At 37.5% G+C, this 21473-nt stretch overlaps 1 long non-coding RNA gene and 1 pseudogene across 8 annotated transcripts in view; both read left to right on the forward strand.

The window, feature by feature from the left end:
- Positions 1-14634, forward strand: part of LOC140610036 (large ribosomal subunit protein eL27-like) — a 35024-nt pseudogene extending 20390 nt beyond the window's left edge.
- The window catches only part of LOC140610040 (uncharacterized), a 235537-nt gene that overhangs the window by 20899 nt on the left and 193165 nt on the right, over positions 1-21473 (forward strand). The gene's annotated exons all lie outside the window — the stretch shown is intronic.

Here is a 21473-nt window from a genome sequence, read left to right on the forward strand (position 1 = left end):
AGCAGGCTCCATGCAGGGAGCCCGATGTGGGACTCGATCCTGGGTCTCCAGGATCAGGCCCTGGGCTGAAGGCGGTGCTAAACCGCTGAGCTACCGGGGCTGCCCAGCAGATTCATTTTTACCTTTTGTGTGGAATCCTATAAAGCTCTTCTCTAAAACATCCCATGCTCCACTTCATAGACACAGAGCTAAGCACTAAATTCTCTAGGCCACCTCCATGGATGACCATTATATGTCCACCTGAGTTACATGATTTTAAGCAAACACAAGATGTGAGGCCCCAGTTGCTTTACATAACTGGCAGTGGATGAAATTTGTCCAAATATAAAGGCAAAACACGGAGGAAGAATGGGTAAATGATTTCAGGGGTTTCATCAACATGTACAGTGATATCTGACACCTTGTTTAGGAGGTAATTAAGATTTCCTCATACTCTGGAGGAATTAAATTGAATTGTTAAAAGTCTATGGGAAACATTGACTATTATGATGCATTCTGAGTGATCTAGAAGTGATTTAGATGATTCAGGAATTTCATTCTTAGATGTTAATATCTTGGTAAGACTAGGCTCTACCTCTACACTTCTATTATTGTACTTAATGTACTCTATTAAGTCTGCACCCCCCCCAATTTGGATATAAGTTAACTTGCAGTAACAGAGGGAGACCCCAAATTATAGTGGCTGAAATAAGATGGAAGTTTGATTTCCCTCTCAGAGAACAAACAATGAACAGTCTATATTGGCTATACCATCCTAACCATGGAGCCTCTATCTCTAGGTCCAAGGAAGTGGCTCTAGTTATTGTTATCTCCCAGCCACATGGAGGGGGAAAAAGGGAAGACAAGGGCAAACAGCTTCTTTAGAAGATCATAGTATGAAGTTGCATGTATCACTGATATTCACAGGCTTTTGGCCAGATTTTGGTCACACATGCATACCTGATTAAAGGGAGGTTGCAAAAGGTAGTTTCTAGCAAGGCAGCGATGTGCTCCACTGACACTTTGATGGGCGGGTGGATAATCTATTATTAAAGGAAAAAAGTAGAAAATAAACACTGCAAGATGATTAGCAATTCATACTCCATATTACACTGTGAGCTCCTTGAAGGGTAATACTTTTACTCATCTACAAAAAGCAGATGCTTATTAAATGTCTGTTTAGTCCAATCAGGTATTATTGCATAGTATTTTCCTGAATGTGCATTTATGCTTATTTGTCTTTGTTAGAACATTAGTTATATGCGAACAAAGAATAGTTATTTTAGTTTATTCAGCAAAAGCTGCACATAGTAGTTTACACAAATTAGGCATTCATTCATAGTCAGCAGGTATTTACAAAGTACCTATGTGCTATATACTTTTCTATGCTGTGGAGATATAGCAGAGACTAAGACTGATATAATCCTAGCCCTTCAGAGTCTTCTTCCAGGGAAGATGGCAGATACTTAATAAATACTTATAAATCATTAAATAAATAATTTTAAGAGTACACAGTGTCACAAAAGAAAAGTTCAGGTTGCTATGGAATATATATTGAGGATACCAGCTCAGTCTAGAGAATTAGAGAGCTCTCTCTGAGGAAATACATGTTAGTTAAGTCAACCAGGAACTAGTTACTGAGTATCTCCTATACCTTGAGTACTTTTCTAGGAGTTGGAGTAGAAAAGGAATAAGATAAGAGTAGGGTAGAGTGAGGAGGAACATCTTAGGCAAAGGAAATGGCATGTACAGTGACCTGGAGAGATCTGGAGTGTTCCAGGAACTGAGGAAAGTCAATATCATTAGAGCTAAAAGAAAGAGGGAACAGTGAAAGGATGGAAGACTGGCCTGGTGTATAGGGTTCTGATCATACAAGTCTTTGTAGGTCATCTTAAAGTTTGGGTCTTCATCCTACAAGCAATAGGAGGTCTTTGTATAAGCCAAGAAATGCTTTCATTCATTCATTTTCAGTGATCAGATGGCTTTTTGGACCTTTTTAATAGGCAAACATTAGCCAGGTCTTAGGTAGAGAGCAACAAATAAGACAGGTATGTTTGCAACTGCTAATTGCACTCTGGTATTAGTTTCCCCCTTCTTCTTTAATAATAGAATCTCTGGTGTTTTGGGCCTGTTCAGAAATAAAGACTACATTTCCCAGCCTCCCTTGTAGAAATTATGTCCATGTGATTCAGTATAGGCCAATGAGATACATGCAGGTATATATTTAAAGGAAGGGATGGCATTGCCTCTTTTCACCTAGTTATGCTTTCTACTGGTTGAAACACAGAAGTGACTGAAGCTGAAAGCAAAAAGGCAGAAATTTGAAAGATTGAAAGAGTCTGAGCACCTTGAAGATCTTGTAGCCACCTGACCAGCCCTGGAATGCTTACTTCTGGACTTCCTGTATGTGAGAGAGAAATACATTCTTATCTAGTTTAAGCCACTGTTAGTTTTGATTTTCTATGATCAGCAGAGGAAGCTCATCCTAACTGGATCTCTGCTCTCACAGAGTTTATACTCTGTTGTGGGGAAATAGAACATAAATGTAAGGGAAAATCATTTGGAGACAAGGACTTTGAAGAAAGTGTTGGATGGCTACTTTAGATTAATGGTTCAAGAAGGTCGCTTTGAAGAAGTGACAGCTAAGCTGCAGCATGGTAGATTTTTTGCAGAGGTGTTGTAAATGGGTTATAAGTCCCCCTCTTTGAACAAAGAAAAAGGATAGAAGGTAAAGATCTGATTTATGGTGGCTTCCTAAGATCAGTCCCTGCATACTTTAATGTAACAGCACAAAATATCTAATACACAAATACCATCTTTGAACAGTACAAATAGTCTAACTTACAAATACCTCAAATGAAAGTCTAGAGAGTCATCAGCTCATCAAACTTATATCCCCCACTCATTTTAGTTACCAAAGTGTTCCTCTCACCTTCCAGCCATAGGAGTAGGCTGCCCTGAATCTGAACTGGTGACCAGAGGTGAGTGCATTTGTGTTTTGTTTAATGACAGACCTTGTGGTTCAGTTCACCCTGCCAATCTCCATCTGCAAATCATAGATTTTAGACTTGCACAGTGACCTTTTGGAAAGGGTCAAATAGATACTTGGGAAGAGAAAGTAATGATTTGGGGGGCCCTCTTTTCACAGAGAAGTTGTACTTTACCTGCCAGCTAGGATACTCTTATATCAACACTCTGAAATTAAGACTTTTGTTATTGGACTACAGGCCACACTTGGAGCAGTTGATATGTAGGGTTTGTTTTTCCTGACTAGGTTTTCCCTTTCTCCCCCACCACAACATCATTCTGTCTCATTCCATGGGACTAACAGACTAAGATGCTTTTTTGATTGACTAAGCAACAGATTGAGTCATAAGAAATCTTGTCCCATGGACAAAGTAGAATAGAATACCTTACTCCTTTCTTCTTCAAGATAGCATGGGTTATAAGAAGGACTTGGGGTAACTAGGGGTTGGAATCTAAAAGCCCTCTGATTTGACTGTGATTTGTATCCATAACTTCTCACTTGTCCCATTGTAATGGAAAAACCACACCACACTTCTCCTTTATCAGATTAGTTTCTTTCTATCCAGGTTAATATCATAACCTATTATTTACCAGGGAGCCATGAGCAGGTTACTTGGATGAACTTCATAGAAGAATGGTTAGTGTCCTGGATAAGGAATTTGTTTATCTATGGGGAGAAACCTGGCCTGGGAGTCAAGGGACTCTTGTTTTAGTTTTAAGCTCTTTCTATAATTTATTCATCTAGGGACATTTAGTCATGTTGGTAATGACTCCAGCCCACTTCCAGGTCTGAGGATAGGATATAATAATGTTTATACTCATTGAACTATTAGGAAGGCCAGAACTATGAGTAATTATGGACATGGGGATTGAAAATTGATTACATTAATTGTTTCACTATAGCTTCTTATTTATTTATTTATTTATTTATTTATTTATTTATTTATTTATTTATACTTTATTTATTCATGAGAGAGAGAGAGAGAGAGAGGCAGAGACACAGGCAGAGGGAGAAGCAGACTCCATACAGGGAGCCTGATGTGGGACTCCATCCAAGATCATGCCCTGAGCTGAAGACAGACGCTTAACCACTGAGCCACCCAGGCATCCCTATAGCTTCTAATTTAAAAGGAGATATCAAACAATAGTTAATCCTGGACTATGGAGTCAGATAAGTTGCTCTGCCACTTTTAATTGTGTGAACTTGAGCAAGTTTCTTAACCTCTTTGAGGCTCAGTTTCTTTATCTACGAAGAATGATGGGCAGCCTAGAAGCAAACAATATTGTTTGCCTTCTTTCCTATGCTTACCAAAAAAGAAAAAAAAAAGTCCTTTTACTCTTTAGAACTCCGCCTTCACTGATAATTCCTTCAGGAAAGAGAACCTTCTCTCCAGCCAAAGGGTGAATCTTTATTTGTTTGATCTAATCAGGAATTCCTCGCAGAAATAATTTTAGGAATAAGCATGAAATCTAGAACTGGTCAATAAAGAATGAGGATAGGTTGTCTAGAGGACTTCTCAGAAAGAACTTTTCCAGAAGGTTCTATTTCACTCTTTAATTAAGAGGCACTTTTTTTTTTTTTTTTTTTGCTATATCTTGTTTCATCCACATATGATATTTGGAACTGTGTGGCAGCTTTCTTGTGATTATGAGGAGAGCTATTGACTGCTTGAGGGCCAGTTATAGAAACCCGGAAATTATCTGTTCTCTTTAGGAGGCAAATTATCCAAGAGACAGGAAGGTATCTTCTTGTAAATGAGCAGTAAAATAGAACAAATTGTTCAAAACCTGAATACCTGGATCATGTGTATGGCATACCATGATAAACACACACATATATGTACATAACATTGATTCCTTTACTGAGTATGGGATCTGATCACAGGTCTACAGCTAAGAAGGAAATATATGGTTGATATATTTGAGTGTTTTGACTTTTTTTGTTTTGTCTATGTGATTTACCTGAAAAGAAATGAAAACTGATCTTTATTCTGGGGTAACTTAAGAATCACCCAAAGGAAATGATTTCTTCTTCTTTCTCAGGTAGTATTAAGCCTAGTAAAACCTAATAGAACTTATTTCCTTTTAGAGTAGGGGAGAGCATTTATACCATTGAATCCCCGCTTCATAGGTGAGATACAGAAGATTTCAAATATTTTAGGCCATAGTAATAAATGGAATTCAGTATGGAAACTCAAGAATGATACTGTCTGTTTCTGAACACTAGCAAGCTGCTCTCCAAACTCAGATATCACAAGGAAGCCATCTTTTGGAGTTTCAGAGACCTAACTGAAGGGAGAATAGGGACTATTCTATTCTCTTATCCTTAGGTTTTTGCTATTTTCCTTTATAGGTGTTATCATGGGGCAGGCTATGGAAATTGGGCACGTTTCTGAGCTCTGTTCATTAGAATTATAATTTTAGAGTATTATATTTAGTAACAGAGATGAAAAAAACCTTAAAAGTTTGTGGTTCCAAAATCTCACCAGTGGCTCATCCAATGATTAATTAAACCAGAAAGCAATAACATCAAAAAGGGACTATCAAACCAACAATTTAAAGATGTAGTGGGAAATATCAGAAAGGTAGACAGAACATGAAAGACCCCTAACTCTGGGAAACGAACTAGGGGTGGTGGAAGGGGAGGTGGGTGGGGGTGGGGGTGACTGGGTGACAGGCACTGAGGTGGGCACTTGACGGGATGAGCACTGGGTGTTATTCTATATGTTGGCAAATTGAACACCAATAAAAAAATAAATGTATAAAAAAATAAAGATGTAGTGATAGCTAATGTAAAAGCACCTCCCTTTAGGGATTGTGTGAGAAATATGTAGGTCCAATTTTTGTTAGTTCCAAGGATTGAGAGTACCTGTGGCTTTTGTGTGCCTATGCACAGATGAAATCAGCTGACTCCTTTATCATGAGCTGTAGTTTAGTATCCAAACATGCAGATATTGAAATGTGTAATATATTATGACAAGTGACTTTTCTCCTTTATATTTCAGTTAGGGCATATTTATTTATTTATTTTAGTGATAGGTTGGTGTGTTATATTATCTGTGAGTTGTATTTCAGAATAGTCAAGAGGGTATTGCAAAAGAAATGGCTCATAACCACTGGTTTACACAAAGAGGAAACTTCCTTGTGGTTCACCAGAATTTTTCAGCTTTATAACCAGTCAATACAGGGTCATGTGGATATAACCTTTCTCCTTTCAGAAAGCATTTCATCAGTGCCAACTCCTTCTAGCTCCAAAAGCATTTGAAGAAAAGAAAATTCATTTACTGGCAAATAATTTGGTAATGAGTCAATGGGGAGCTGGTACATTAGAAGAACAATTTAGAGGACAGTTTTGTGTGTTTCTGGATATTCAACTAATCTGTTTCACAATTTACAGTACTATCAAAGTATATTTACAACATGTGACTGTTTTCCTTTCCTCCCAGGTTATTTTTGTATATGAGGTTTATTTCTTAAGCTGTGTTTCTTGGTTACCAGTTTTTAAAAGAGCTGAAATCTGCATGAGTATTTGATGTGGAATGTTGAACTAATTTTATTCAACAAAGTGCACTGTAGCAAAAATTGCAACCCAAATCTTTGCTGTTGGCTTACAAGATGCTGGCCTCTTCTGTGCATAGGTTTACAGTTCATTTCTTATAAGACTATAATCCTAAGGTCACAAGGCTTTTTTTGAGTACTGCTTTCATCAGTAAAGAAAAAGTCAGACTTCATTTCCAGGGCTGATATAATAAGGTGGGACTGACCATTTTGGCATGATGCAATGAGTCATAAAACTATGTGTGTGCATATGTGCATAGAAAAGTCTATTTCTCATGCTTTTTAGAGCCCCAAATTTGAGTTAAAATGTAAATATACCATGTAAATAAAACTCATGAAATTCTCACTTAGGCTTACCTTAATACAAATTACTTACAGAATTAGCCTGGAGATTGAAACACACACACAAAAAATGAGGCATATTACAGCTGAGATTGAATTGAGTGTTCAGGGTCTACTCCTTCATGTATAGGTAAACCAAAAAAAAAAGGGGGGGGGGACCCAAATCATTAGTTAAAAAACTCTAGCAAGTGATGGGGCAAAGTGAGCAGTTCTAGATGAATTCTTCCAATATAAAGCACATAGTGGAGGACAGATTGTGAAGAGGTCGCTTGTGCCCTTACAGAACTTCACATTCCTGTGGAAGGCTGCCCTTTTGATTTTGGCACTCTTTCCTACCACGACCATGTCTTTCTTGGAATGTGAAATAAAACATTTCCTTCTATATACTTTGGGGTGTCCCTTTTAGTGATGTCAACATATGGATCATTCCAAGGGTAAAAAGGAACTAGAAAAATTCAGGAAAGAATTTCTTTAATTCTTCAGTGAGAATTGCCTAATTACAAAGCTGTAGCACGGGAAGGTATCTTAAATTGCCAGCTTATTCATAGGACCAGAATCAAAAGATAGGTGTTTCCTTAAGCCAGAACAAGTAGAAATAGGGGATGTGATTTATTTAGAATCTCCAAGATTTCTTTGATAAAGAGAGAGAGAGAGGGAAAAATGATCTTTAAGTCTCTAGTCACACACATTGACAGTCCAGTTCATCTCAGGGGAAACAAAAGTCAACACAAAAATATGAAATCACCTTTCCAGGAGATAATTAATCATTTGTGCTTATGGACAAAATATGCTGCCTTTAATTTTGTAAGTGTACCTGCCCAGCCTATCAATTTGTATAAAGGAAACTTTTCAGGTTTGCTACTTAATAACTGGTTTTGGTGAAAATGTACTGGTACACAGTACTCTGGTAGTATTCTTTAATTTGAGTTCTAATTGAGAATTTTCACTTTGATTTTTTTAAAAAAGCATCCATATATACTGAAACCAGCTGTAATAAGCAATACTGCATTGCTCATTAGGGACTTGGCTCTAAAATGAGAAACATCTCCCTTGCTTTACTCTATTGGAAAGCAAAACATCTCAAGACAACAAAATATCATATCAGTACAATGTCTATCCTTGGGTTTTCTGACTCAATTTCTGAAGTGAATGGATGCTGCCTTTGTTCTCAGCTTTGCTGGATGTGAGATGCTCTGGAGAAACTAAATTTCAAAGTTGTGAGTAATTCAATATTTCAGGGCAAAGGCAATGGAGGATCAAATAGAGCCTAGAGTCTTCTTAGAGGAGCAAATCGAAAATGCCACAAGTCTACCTACCCTAAGACAGATTTATAGCTTGGTGTCTGGTGAATCTTCAGATTAACACTCTCCAACCCCTATTGTCTATACCTGGCAAAGGCAGAAGATTAATATCAACAAGCAGGCAGCCTATGCTGGATGTTGGAAATACAGATCCTACCTCTGACTGGGCTATAGATCAAAGAAGCTTGCCATTTAGACAGCCCCTGGAAGGAGATTTGCAAATCAGAGAGAGGCATCCCTGTCAAGAGAGAAACAAATGAGGTGCAGAAAAGAAAAAGAAAGTGCATGAGGACTCAAGTTGAAGGGACCAACAGTCTAATATTTTAACCTGGGCAACTTCTGGCTTTTGGATTATAGTTGGATGGAAGTAGAGGCAAGAATGAGAGTATAGATCTTGTCTGTGTTATATCCTTTGTTCAGTGATGACAGACAAGGGGGTCACCTCTGAGATCTCACAGGCAAAAGTAGGGTATTTGTTTACCACCATTCAGCTTCCACTTCAATGTATGGGTTTGGAAATTTGCTTTCATCAGGAGAAATTTAAAGGGGATGTTTGGAGAGATCATTTACCATTTCTCCTCCTCCAGTACAACATTTACATGATTTATGTCTATGGAAGGTAGGAGGATTAAGATTAATCATAAAATGCACTCTGTCTGAAATATGAGCACAAGACTGGCTGACATCCAGAGCAGGAGTGGTCAGTGGTTCTGATTTCTGACTCAAAGGGTCACAAATGGATGTGGAGTGAATTTCTATGGGCTATAAGTCACCCCTGGTTTTGACTCATTCTTTGGTGCTACTGTTTATTGCTTCTTCATTGTTAATTTCATTCAACAACCAAGTATCACTCTCCCTTTAGTTCTGAGCTTGGCATTGGGTTTTAAAAACTTTATTGTCTGTTACAGTGATTCTCACCTGCTGCCATTTGGCTTCCTTACATTTCATTCTTCACACAGAGCCAGAGTGAACTCTTTAAAAATATAAATCAGATCAGATCATACCTTAACTAAGACCCTCTAATGCCTCCTCCTCTCATTGAAAATAGCATCTAAACTCCTCCAGCTGATCTCTAAACCCACAGGAGCTGGGCCTTACCTAGATAAGTACCACATTACTGTGAGTAAATGACTCAAGATGAGTGAGGACACCAGGGTAAATGTGTGTGTGGTGTTAATAAACCTTAAATTTTAAGATAAAAATAAATATAAATAAGATAGAGGGAGAGTAATACAAGATGAATTTAGAGAGGATGGAAAGACATTTTAGTTAGGGATAAAAGTTTTGCTTTATCCTAAGTGTAAGGAAAATCAATAAAGGAAGATAAGGTCAGATCTGTTTTGTAAAAGTTCCCTTGGGCTGACATGTGGAGGATGGATTGAAGAAACTAAGGATACAAGCTGGAAATCCAGATAGAAGATTGTTGTAGTAGCTCAGGTAATGGGAAATGAGTGAATTAAAAATGTATTTTGGAAGTAAAATTAATAGGATTTGATTTTATTTTGGAGATTTATTGGACTTGACTTTGGATTCTGTCAAAGATATTCCAACATCTTTTTTTTTTAATGTGAAGGAGCATTTACTAGGAGGTTTAATTGCTTCCATTTTCTCTCCAAAAAGCATAAGATTGTCAACAGAAGTGTATTAATGAAACATTCTTCACACAGTGTAAAAATTTTTTAAAAACCCCATTAAATATAAGAGGGTTGGAGACTTTCTGAAGGGGACCATTTATTGAGTACAGCCAAACACATTTTGAACATGTTTTATAAAAATACAAAATGTCAGCAATAAAATATCTGCAATGTACAGTTGAAAGCTGTGGCATCATATCAACACTTTGGGTGAAGTTCTTGTAGCTTAGGACAAGACCACTGGCTAAGGCCCATCTTGCAATGGTACTTGTGCAAAGTCTTTTCACACTTTCAATTAAAATGGGCTAATAATTTAGTCTCACAATCTGGTGCTGCCTAGCAAGTCCTCCTCAATAAGTCTGAGTTTTGCATGTGAACAGTTAGTCATTTGTCTTAATTTTGTACCACTTACAGCTGGTCCTCATATTGTTCAAAGCAAGTGACATCATTAATTTTCTCAAGAATCATTAATACCAGTGGTAATACATTGGTTTCTAACTACTTAAAATGCCCTCTGAAGTCCTCTATTCTTCCCCCAAAAATGTATTAACCTGAAATCAAAATTATTAATGGTTTGAATATTACCAGCAGGAATTTTAGCCTTCTGTTTGTCTTTATAAAAACAATTTTTTAATCAGTATTATTTATAATATGCTGTCAGCATGCCACATTTGTTTGGCATGCACTCCAAAAGGATTGCAAAAGGCTTTTCTTCTTCCAAAGGAAAGTTTTATTTATTTATTTATTTATTTTTTCAAAGGAAGGTTTTAATCATGAATTTTCTCTTGCATTTATATTTCATCTAACTCATTTTAAGGACTTCCTAAAAATTAGGTAATGACTAGCTTTTGAGACCTTAGAAATTCTACCCTTTGTTGTTTTCCTTTTCTTTTTTTGCCATATCCCTACCTTTTTTCCTTCCTCTTGTCATCAGTCTTCTGTCTCCGTGTTTTCCTCCTATGTGTCTGCAAGCAGTTTATCTTTGAGCTACCTTATTTGGCCAAGCCCTGAGCTATACGTGAAGCAGACAAAACTCTCTGCCTGAAGATCATATAATTAAATGGAGGAGACAGTTTAAGAAATTATAATATTGGTAAGAGGGGCTATTAGAGATGTACAGAGAAAGTATAAAGTACAGATAAAGATGTAAAGTAAAGCTTATGGAACTGACTCATCTCTTAATTCATTCAGTTAACAAATATTTCTGGAGTCTGTATATGACAGACACACTCCTGGGATTAAGAAGCTTAAAGCCTAGGAGGAGGCAGTCAGAAAGAACAATTGCATATATAATAGTACAACAGCAATTGTGGTATATGTTATTAGGGGAAAGGTAGAGTTCCATGATCACATAACATAGGGAACTGCTCTGAGTGTTGAAAGTGGACTTCTTCCGAGGACTTGATGTTTACACTGCAACTTGAAGGATGAAGGAGAGTTAGAAAGGCAGCAGGCAAGGGACAGTGATCTAAACAAAGACAAGACCCCCATGGTGGGAGAAAGCCAGTACTGCTGAAGAGCGATAAGCTAAGGGAGAAGTGGGTATAGCATGAACTAAGGAGCTGCCAGGTTGTATAGGACTGTGCAATTCATCCTAAAGATTTTGACCTTAATCCCAAGAGCCATGAGAAACCATTTAAGCAGAAAAGGAACAGGATTTGTACCTCTCAGCATTTTATTTTCTCTTAAAACTCCCTGGCCTTGACTTTTGGCCAATTTCTACAATGGATTTGGTGGCTGAGGGATTGAAGATCAGTACCTAGGATTAATGTATTAACTGTAATTAGAATTCATATGCTAACACCACAAGCCAAAAAACACTGGGCCAGTGAAGCATGGCCTGAGGATTTAAATGTCTACTACAAGACACAGTGCTGTGTCTTGGAGGTTTACATAGTTAGCTTCGAGAGTAGCAATCAACCTAACATAATTTTTTTTTGCCTTCACTATGTTTGTATTATAACCTGTGAAACACTTGAAATATTATAACCTTGATAAGGTCATTGGAAAGAACACTCAGATCAGCAACCTCCCTTCCTCACTCTATCCCTCTCCTTCTCTATTTTTAATCTGAAGGACTTTAGTCATATCTATGCCAGCAATTAGTGATAATAACTCTTATAAAAATTGAGTACTTATACCATATCTTGGTGAAGTTCAACACCCTTCTCATCAATGGTATATGTGGGGCATGTGTGTGTATGTGTACGTATGTTATAAAGGCTTTTTTCCATGGGTAAATTAAATACCACCCCAGAGAGAAAGCGTACCTAGTCTTACAAGGATCTCTGAAATTGTGCTAAAGTTAAATGCATAGTAATATGTCTAAGTCAAACAGGATCACATATAGGTAATGCAGTGTCAAAGACTATCCTTAAAGTAAAACAAAATTCTTTGTTTTTATTGTCATAAAAATATCCAACTGTGAGCTGAAATCAAACAAGCATCAAAAAGAGCAAAAGAGCCAAGAAGAGTTTCTCTTATTGTTTTTCCTAATCTGAAAGCTATTTTAAAAATGTATTTTATGAGTTACTTTCTAACTTTTTTCCCACCCTACAGTCTAAAAAAGGTCAAGGAAAGCCCACAAATATGTGACTCATCTCAAGCTGAGGTCCACACTGGCCCCTTCTCTCCTAGTTTCACATAGAAGAATCACCAGTAAAGATACCTGAAGACAGTGAAAAAGAAATGTAAATCTTTCTGAAGGCTCTCAAAAAATGGCTGATGGACAGTCATTGAATGGTGCACAGCTATTCCTCAGATTCGTTTTCCCCATCTCTCTCCATATTTATTTACAACTGCCCTCCATCTCTCTCCCTTCTTGCACCCCCTTAAATGCACCCACAGAATCACCCTGCCCACCTCTTTCTCTTTGCATCTCTTTGCATTTCCTCCCTTTGCTCATCTCTTCATTATGTGTATCTGCTCAGCCCCTTCTACCTCTCTGTTCTCTAGTCTGTTCATTTTAGACAACATCACAGATGAGAAGACAGAACAAGTAAGGAGTTCTTCTCCTTCATAGGGTAGGTAGAGAGAGCTTAGTCCTTTGTTCCCAGGTTTGAATGTTCATATGTACCATGTGGGAAAACCTTGTTTGAAAAGCAGATTTTGATTCAGTGGGCCTTAAATTGGGCTTCAGAGTCTTCATTTCTTATCAGCTCCCAGGAGAGTCTGTTGCTGCTGGGTCCTGGGCCACACTTTGAAAAACAGCACCTTTTTTTTTTTTTTAATTTTTATTTATTTATGATAGTCACAGAGAGAGAGAGAGGCAGAGACACAGGCAGAAGGAGAAGCAGGCTCCATGCACCGGGAGCGCGATGTGGGAATCCATCCTGGGTCTCCGGTATCGCGCCCTGGGCCAAAGGCAGGCGCCAAACCGCTGCGCCACCCAGGGATCCCGAAAAACAGCACCTTAAGAGAATAATCAAGCTAGGTACCAAGAACGAGAAGAATGTAAAGAAATTAGCTAGTCTCCAAACTCCCTGAGGACCATGATTAATGACTGCCTTATTTGCCTCCATAGTACATGGACTGACATAGTCCATCATATTTAGCAAATATATATTATTTCATAATGAATGATCTAGAATACAGCAAGCCCTGAATGTTCCTGTCTTTTCAATCTTGTCTTCTCTTAACATTTGAAATGCTGTAGTAGTGCCACACTTCTTGGGGTAACCCCACTTATTCCAGACATTCATCTGGCATGTGATTTACACGGAATCCAGAGGCACTAAAGTACTTTTGTCTGACCCTTGCTGTTTTCAGAGATCCATTCTTTACTCCCAAGTACACTCACACCTCACACTTGGCCATAGCTCACTTCTGACAGGTTAGTTTGGATCTTAATCACGGCTCTCAAAGTTTTAGTTAACATAGCTTTATCCATGAACTTAATCAGCAAGCTCTCCACTCTATCATTTCAGCCATTGATCAAACAACAGCCATTAAATCATCTATGATCATAGATCATCTATGATGATCCTGGCGGATCCCTGAAAACTAGACCCATTCTTGAAGCTGAGCCATTGATGGAAACTCCTTGTATATTGTCTTTTAACCACTTATTTACCAGTTTCATTTGAACTGGATTATCATAAAATAACTCGTTAACAGTGTCTAAAATATTTTATTTAATAGCCAATGTAAAAAAAAAATAGCCAATGTGAATCTAGCTTTTTATCTTTAAAATACAAACATTTTGGCTGTAGGCTCGAGTGGCTGGTGTTGAGATGGGCAAGTTCATGAAACCCGGGAAGGTGGTGCTGGTCCTGGCTGGACGCTACTCCAGACGCAAAGCAGTCATCGTAAAGAACATTGATGATGGCACCTCAGACCATCCCTACAGCCATGCTCCGGTGGCCGGAATTGACCGCTATCCCTGAAAAGTGACAGCTACCATGGGCAAGAAGAAAATCGCCAAGAGGTCAAAGATCAAGTCTTTTGTGAAAGTTTATAACTACAATCACCTCATGCCCACAAGGTACTCTGTGGATATCCCTTTGGACAAAACCGTCGTCAACAAGGATGTCTTCAGAGACCCTGCTCTTAAACGCAAGGCCTGACGAGAGGCCAAGGTCAAGTTCGAGGAGAGGTACAAGACTGGCAAGAATAAGTGGTTCTTCCAGAAGCTGCAGTTTTAGATTTCTTTCTGTCATTAAAAATAAATTAAAAAAAAACAAACAAACATTTTGGAAGTGTATCATATAAAATGTGGAATTTGTGTCCATTCTTTCCCTAATCTGACTTCCCTTCTCAGAGATACCCATTAAATATTGTTTTTCCTTCTGAAATTTCTTGGTCGCATTTTGGATAATGTGTCAGAAACACTTACTGCTAACTGATACCCATGTGCTCTTCCCATTTTCAGTCCCTTTGTAACTCAGATAGGCCATACGAATAGCTTAGGCTTATGTTGTAAGCAGAAGTGACATGTGTCAGCTGGGCTGATGGATAAAATAGTAGTATGAGTTCTCTATGCTTTCTTCCTTTCTTGCAAGGATTGAGAAGACCCCCTGTTCCAAATAGTGCAGACTCAAAATGGTGGAACCTCTGTCAGCCTGGGTCTCCCATGATTGTGGAGATTAGAGCTCTCTCTTCCTGCACATCTGTGTGATTCATGTACTATGAGAAAAACATGCCTTTGTTGTATTTAATTACTAGGATTTCAGGGTTAATTAGTTACCACAGCAAAACCAATCAGCTCCTGACTAATGTACACATCTACAATTATGTTTTCTTTTTATTTAATAAGGTCAAACTGGGGATCCCTGGGTGGCGCAGCGGTTTGGCGCCTGCCTTTGGCCCAGGGCGCGATCCTGGAGACCCGGGATCGGATCCCACGTCGGGCTCCCGGTGCATGGAGCCTGCTTCTCCCTCTGCCTGTGTCTCTGCCTCTCTCTCTCTCTCTCTCTCTCTCTCTCTGTGACTATCATGAATAAATAAAAATAAAATCTTTAAAAAAAAAAAAATAAGGTCAAACTGTGTATATTGTGCATCTTATTTTTTTTTCATTTAACATTTCTAGACATCAGTCCTTATAAGTATACAATTATCTTGAAGTTATAAAACAATCATCTTGATAATCATCTACTTCACATAGAGTCTGGCAAAATTTATCTATAAGTAAATATTGAATATATACCTGTCAGCATAGATATATATGTCATGTAGTCATTTGTAAGTGCATTTGTGTATAATTTAAATGTAAAACAATATAATATGACAGATTTTGGAATATCTAAGTAACATTATCATGCAGAAAACTGTTGAAAGAAATTTTTTTCAGATTAAAAAATTAATGTCATGAGCCAAAAGCAAAAAGCATCACTCTGTTTCTGCATGAAAAAATTTAGGATATCTAATTCTTTAAAAGTAGGCATAGTATAAAACACAGGAAAACATAAATATAAAAGCTACAAAAATGACTAAAAGTATAGCTAATTTCAAGGGATGAAAAATCAGTGTTTTTATGTTTTTAATGGGAATTTTAAGAAGAGTTCAGTTAATCTGGGAATCTATTGTAGGAACATACAGCATAAGAAAAATGTGTTGAGCTTTTATTAATAGTCTTGATCTGTGAGATGAAACCAGGGGAAATTTTTTTAAAAAATCATTTTTAACAGACCTTTGAATATTTATTTTAGGATCCTTGCTTATCAGTTCTCTCTCACTAACTTGTGAGTGGCTAGAGTTCAGTGTAAGATAGAACTGACTCAAAAAATCATTTCTGTTGTCAACATATTTTGCCTTTTTCCATTGACTCTCTTTTGCCTTTTCTGAGAGCACCCTGATTTCCTTTCAGGGGACCCATTGCGTGCTGTCTTATAACAGTACCTTTTGTTGTAAACCTCATTTTTTTGCTGTCTTGGTGGGATAGAAGATCAAGTTGTGTATCCCTCTTAACATGGGAGTGAAGGGAACTGTAGAGGTCTCTTCTGTCAGCTTCTCTTCCTCACCCCCACCCCTCCCCTGTGGCCTGGGAAAAACTGAGAAAGAAAAGAAAGTGGAGGCAATGATGGGTTAGACTCTAAAGACAGGTTTGGAATGTGCTAATCTCCACCCTTGGAAGGACAGAAAGAAGCCTCCATCTTCTGTGTTTCCTACTTCCTTTCCTCTCTGTATTTTCTCGTTAGTATCTTCTATTCTCTTTCTCCAAAATTTCGATCACTTTTTGTTTTCTCCCTTCTTCTTGGTCACTCTTTCCTTTTTCTTCCTGCCCTATACTTTGGCTTCATTTGATACTCAAAGGATCCATTCCCAGAAACCTCTGTTAACATATCTTGTGTCTCTTTTCTGCCTGGTCACCTGACAATGTTTGTGTCTCTAATAATGTTTTCCTCTCCTCCCATATCCTTATCCCCTCATTAGGCTAAGATACTCAAAGCAAGAAAAATGTCTTGGCTGTGTTTTCTACAATTCAAACTAGATATAATCTCACTGCTAAGGAAAGAATTTCATGTGACTTTGCAGGGATTTCCTTGTCTGGATGTTTTGCTCATCACTGACTACTCTCCATGGCTGTGCAGAAGGTACAGCCTTCTCAAACTACATTGTCTGCACAAACATTTGCAACAGAGTTTGGTCCTGAGAACTCCAGTCTTCTGCACATAATGATTGTTTTGCTCAGTTCTCTGAATCTAATTTTCATAGATTTTTTTCATTATCTCAAGTGAATTCTAGCTGGAGCTGCAAAACCCACAAAAATTTAAATGGTTTTGTCAATTGTGGACACAAGGCCAAATAGCTTCAAGCATCTCCCAGCCCCCTCAACTGTAACCTCTATTTCCTCTGTCTTATCCCTTCTCTGTCCCCTTCCTGCTCCCCAGCACACTCTCCCATTATACTTTACAGTAACAGTAGTGTTTGAAAGACAATACATAAAAGCATATTCTATTGGAAACTATAAACCACTAAGCTGGCCATCAGAAGACCAGTATCATTGGTATTATACAAACGTCTATTATTTTTCAGCAGAGAAAGAGATGTTGTCAGAAATTCTTATTCTGTGCACTCTATAGAGACAATGAGGTTATACAAATGCATAGACTCAAGAAATATGATCAACGCCCTTGTGGTTTGTGTGATCAGTTTCTGTGATGAATGGCAAGCCACTGAGCAGGATCAGTTAAAGTAGAGGGAGGAAACCTTGGGTTTATATTAGGTAGTGGTCCTTTAAGGTCAGCTTTGAGTATTTACTTGTGCATTCCATCATGAATCTGATTATAAGCCCTGCTCTTGATGATATATTTTGACTACCTCAAAGAAATATTGGACACATTATTATTTGATCCAAATAAATAGAAAATACATTTAGAGGGACATTCTAATACCTGAAAGAAGTCCAAGATGACTTGGTCCAACTCCGTTATTCTTCGACATAGGATCTGTGGCCCAAAGAAATTAGCATGCCTGCAGGTCATGCAGGCACTTCTAGATGAAATGAGGTCCAGAATCGAGCTCTCTGGTCTCTGTGATTTGTGTCCTTCCCTCTTTGAAGTTCACATTTATGTAATTTTTCCTTATGATAACTATATTTTTATGTTTTCTACATCTTAAATCCTTTTTGGTAATTGTAATAAATTTAGCAAATATGTATATGCAAAGAATTGTGCCTGTGGTTTGAATGGGTGTGGAGGGAATATAAGTTGTATTAGTTTTATATTGCTGATATAACAAAAAAATGACAAAAATTCATGAATTAAAACAGCACAAATTTATTATCTTACAGTTCTGCAGGTTAGAAGTCTCACAATAGTGGTTAAGTGTTTGAGTTCCAGTCCCCAATTGGCTTGGTTTGAATGACAGCCAAGTGACTTTAAACAACTTACTTAACTGTTCTGTAACTTAGTTTCCTCTTCTGTAAAATGTGGATTTTGATGGTACCTGCCATTTAGAGCTACTGTGAAGATTATAGGGGTTAACGCATTAAACATATTGAGCAGTGCCTGGCACATGGTTAGTACAAGAGTGAAAGATAGAGATGATTCTTGTTATTATGTTATTGCAGTTAAGAAAACTGAGCAATAAAGTTTCTGCTACTTAGGAGCAGACAGTTGAGTTGTCAGGAATTGTTACAGTATGGATTATCTAATTACTTATATAATTATAATGTATTAAGATGAGTGGGCTTGGTGTACAAGAGAAGACAGGACATTTTAAGCAAGAGGCAGTAAAAGAAAGGTCTTAATCCAAAAAGAAAGTTGAATCTGAGTGTGGGTTATCCAGCGAGTAAGCTGCATAAGTATCACAAATGAACTTAACGTATTCATTGACATTTATCAAGACCATTCAGTAAATGTTGGTAACCTTTGACAATAAGAGCTGAGTGGGAAGTGGATATCTCTTCACTTACTTATACATTTTTCTATCAGGTGGTATGGCATTATTGAGAGCATGGCTCAAACCAATTTCTGCCCCATGTGTGAACGTTTACAAACAAGCCTGTTGCTGTTTCTTTTTTAGGTTCTCTGGCCAATATCCTCAGCAAAAGAGTCACTCCAAGACAAATATGGTGTGCCCTGATGGTTAGGATTAACTGACCTCATTGTATCAGGTAGCAGAAACAGCCATGATATCTTACGTACACGATGTATGTATAAATATATGAATGCTATCCTTATGGTAGCATTGTCAGGCCCCTGGGCTTACCGGATTCTTATACCCTGCCTTTGTAAGGGTGAAAGCTCCTCTGTAGCATTTAAAATCTACTACATATCTTGAATACCATTCACTTCACCAATGAAAAATTTACTTTTAGCATCTGTTAGGCTGATTGATGTAACCTTGGTGTAACTTTACATAGAAACACTTCACACGCTTGCTGTAGAACTCTTCAGTTATGGACTTCTATTGGGGTTTTTCAAGTGTTAACTAACCTGATTAGTATTCTTCAGATTTAATCTACCTGACTTTAGATTCTAGATTAGATTTAACTTATACTCTTACACCTGTATATTACAAAACCTGTTAAAATATTTTCAAGTAAATTACATATAATAGAACAAATGGCTGTGGTTGGGGGTTTATGCTATGGAGCAATAGACAATAAGTTTACAAATGGTCTTTGCCTCTCTGGTGCTCCTGTTATTCCTGACATCACCAAAATATCTATTAGATAAAACCTTCATCATGAAAACATACTTTCAAATCTCTCATTAGAATAAAATCTTTGCTTGTCTCTACCTTCTCTGCTAGCTCTTACCTCATTTTTTGGTTTCCTTTCATAAGCAAACTGTAATAGCTCCAGTTCTCAATTTTCCTCTCGCTTTTTTCATGATAAAATATTTTTGAAACTTTCAAATGTATATTGCATATGTGGAAAGGTATATAAAGTGTATGCATACCGTTTAAAGAATAAAAATAACATAAACACCCATATACCCATTTTCTAACTTGAGAAGTAGAATGCTATACCTTTCATATCTTAGAATCTTCTTGTGTGACCTTCTTCAGTCTGGCCCCTCTCTCCCGTCCCTGCTCCCAAAGTAAGCATATAATGACTTTTGTGTTAATTATCCACTTATTGTCTTTTATATTTATCACACTTATGTGTATCAACCTGTCGTTTGGTTTTGAAAAACTCCGAAGCAAACATAAGCTTTGCTGTTTGAGCAAAGGGCAATGTTGTCATTTTTAGAGGAAGGGCTCAGGAAAGAGAGGCCCAATAGCATTTCTGGGTCATAACCTGGCTTTAATTTTCTTAAAAATTTATAAGATTCCCTTCTGTAAAATAAGTGAACAAGGTTAGCAGAGAGCCAGGAAAACAGGGCTCCCCACATTGGAGCATTGGCACAGATTCTAGTATCAGTAGAAATATGGTCAACAGATTTGGGCTGCTCTGTATATTCTGCTTTTAAGTGAACCATGACCTCCCTTCAAGGAGTATGTCAAAGCAGAATTATTTTGTATGGTGAAAAGTCCTCAGCTGATCCATGTGTCAAGGACAGAGGGGAGCAGGAACTCGTCAGAACATTGCTTACACTGGCCAAGTACAGTTAAGAATCTGGGGCATTCCATCTTTCGTTCAGGATAAACTGGCAGTGGGTATCTTGGTAATGGCAGCCTTAGGATTTCTGTTTCCATAGTCACACTGAACAAATCTGTACTCACAGATTTCTTTGTTTGGTGCTTGGCTGTCACCCTGGAATCTCCCATCCCTGACATCCCAGGATTCTTTCCTTAGTCTCTCTCCTGTGATTGATTCCTCTCTTAGTTTATTTTCTCAATTTTGATGGAACTTATCCTTTGGTAGCTTTCGAAGAAGGCTTATACAGAAGGTACCTTTCTTGGAGGATGTGCATATTTAATTGTGACCTTCCTATTTACATTCTTGACTCCTAGCTTAACTGAGTGCAGAATTCTAGGTTGAAAACAATTTTTCTTGCTTCTGGTGCTACTTTGAGAAGTTCAAAGTCATTCTGATTTCTAATGCTTTGTTTCTTACCTATTATTTTTTTTCCTGTTCTTTATGAAAATGCATAGATTCTTTATCCCCAGTGATGTGTTTATTTAATCTTTTAATATTGGCATTCAGTGAGTCTTTCAATTTAATTACTAATGTCCTTCAGGAAATCTTGAGTTATTTTGTTGAAGATTTCTACTCCTTTCTTTCATCTATGGCACTCCTATTTCTTGGAAGTTGGACTTCCTGGATTTTTTCTTAGTTTTCTTGTTTTTTCCTCTTCTGTTTTTCCTCTGTATATATATTTTTGCTATTTTTTTCTGAGAGATTCCCTTAATTATGTCTTCCAATTCTGCATAATATTTAAATTTTTATTAACATGTATTTAATTTTTAAGAGCATTTTGTTTTGTTATGAATACATATATATGTACATATATATATATACACACACATTTTATTTTTATCATTTGGAGGGTATTAAAAATGGTAATTTTTTGAAGTTTACTTTCTGTGTAGTGTCCATTTCCTTCAAGTTGCTTTTTTCCCCTATATATTTTAATGGTCTCTGTCTTCCATATATGTTGACCATATGCTTATGATTGAGAGTTGGGGACATTGACCAACTGGATACCCTGAAAGCATGGTTACACTTGTCAACTTTGAACTGTACTTCAGGGCATCCTGGTGGGTTATTTTTGCATGAATCTTCAATGTAAGTATCTTTAGG

This window comes from Canis lupus, chromosome 19 (genome assembly GCF_048164855.1).
Source record: "Canis lupus baileyi chromosome 19, mCanLup2.hap1, whole genome shotgun sequence".
NCBI classification, from domain to species: Eukaryota; Metazoa; Chordata; class Mammalia; order Carnivora; family Canidae; genus Canis; species Canis lupus.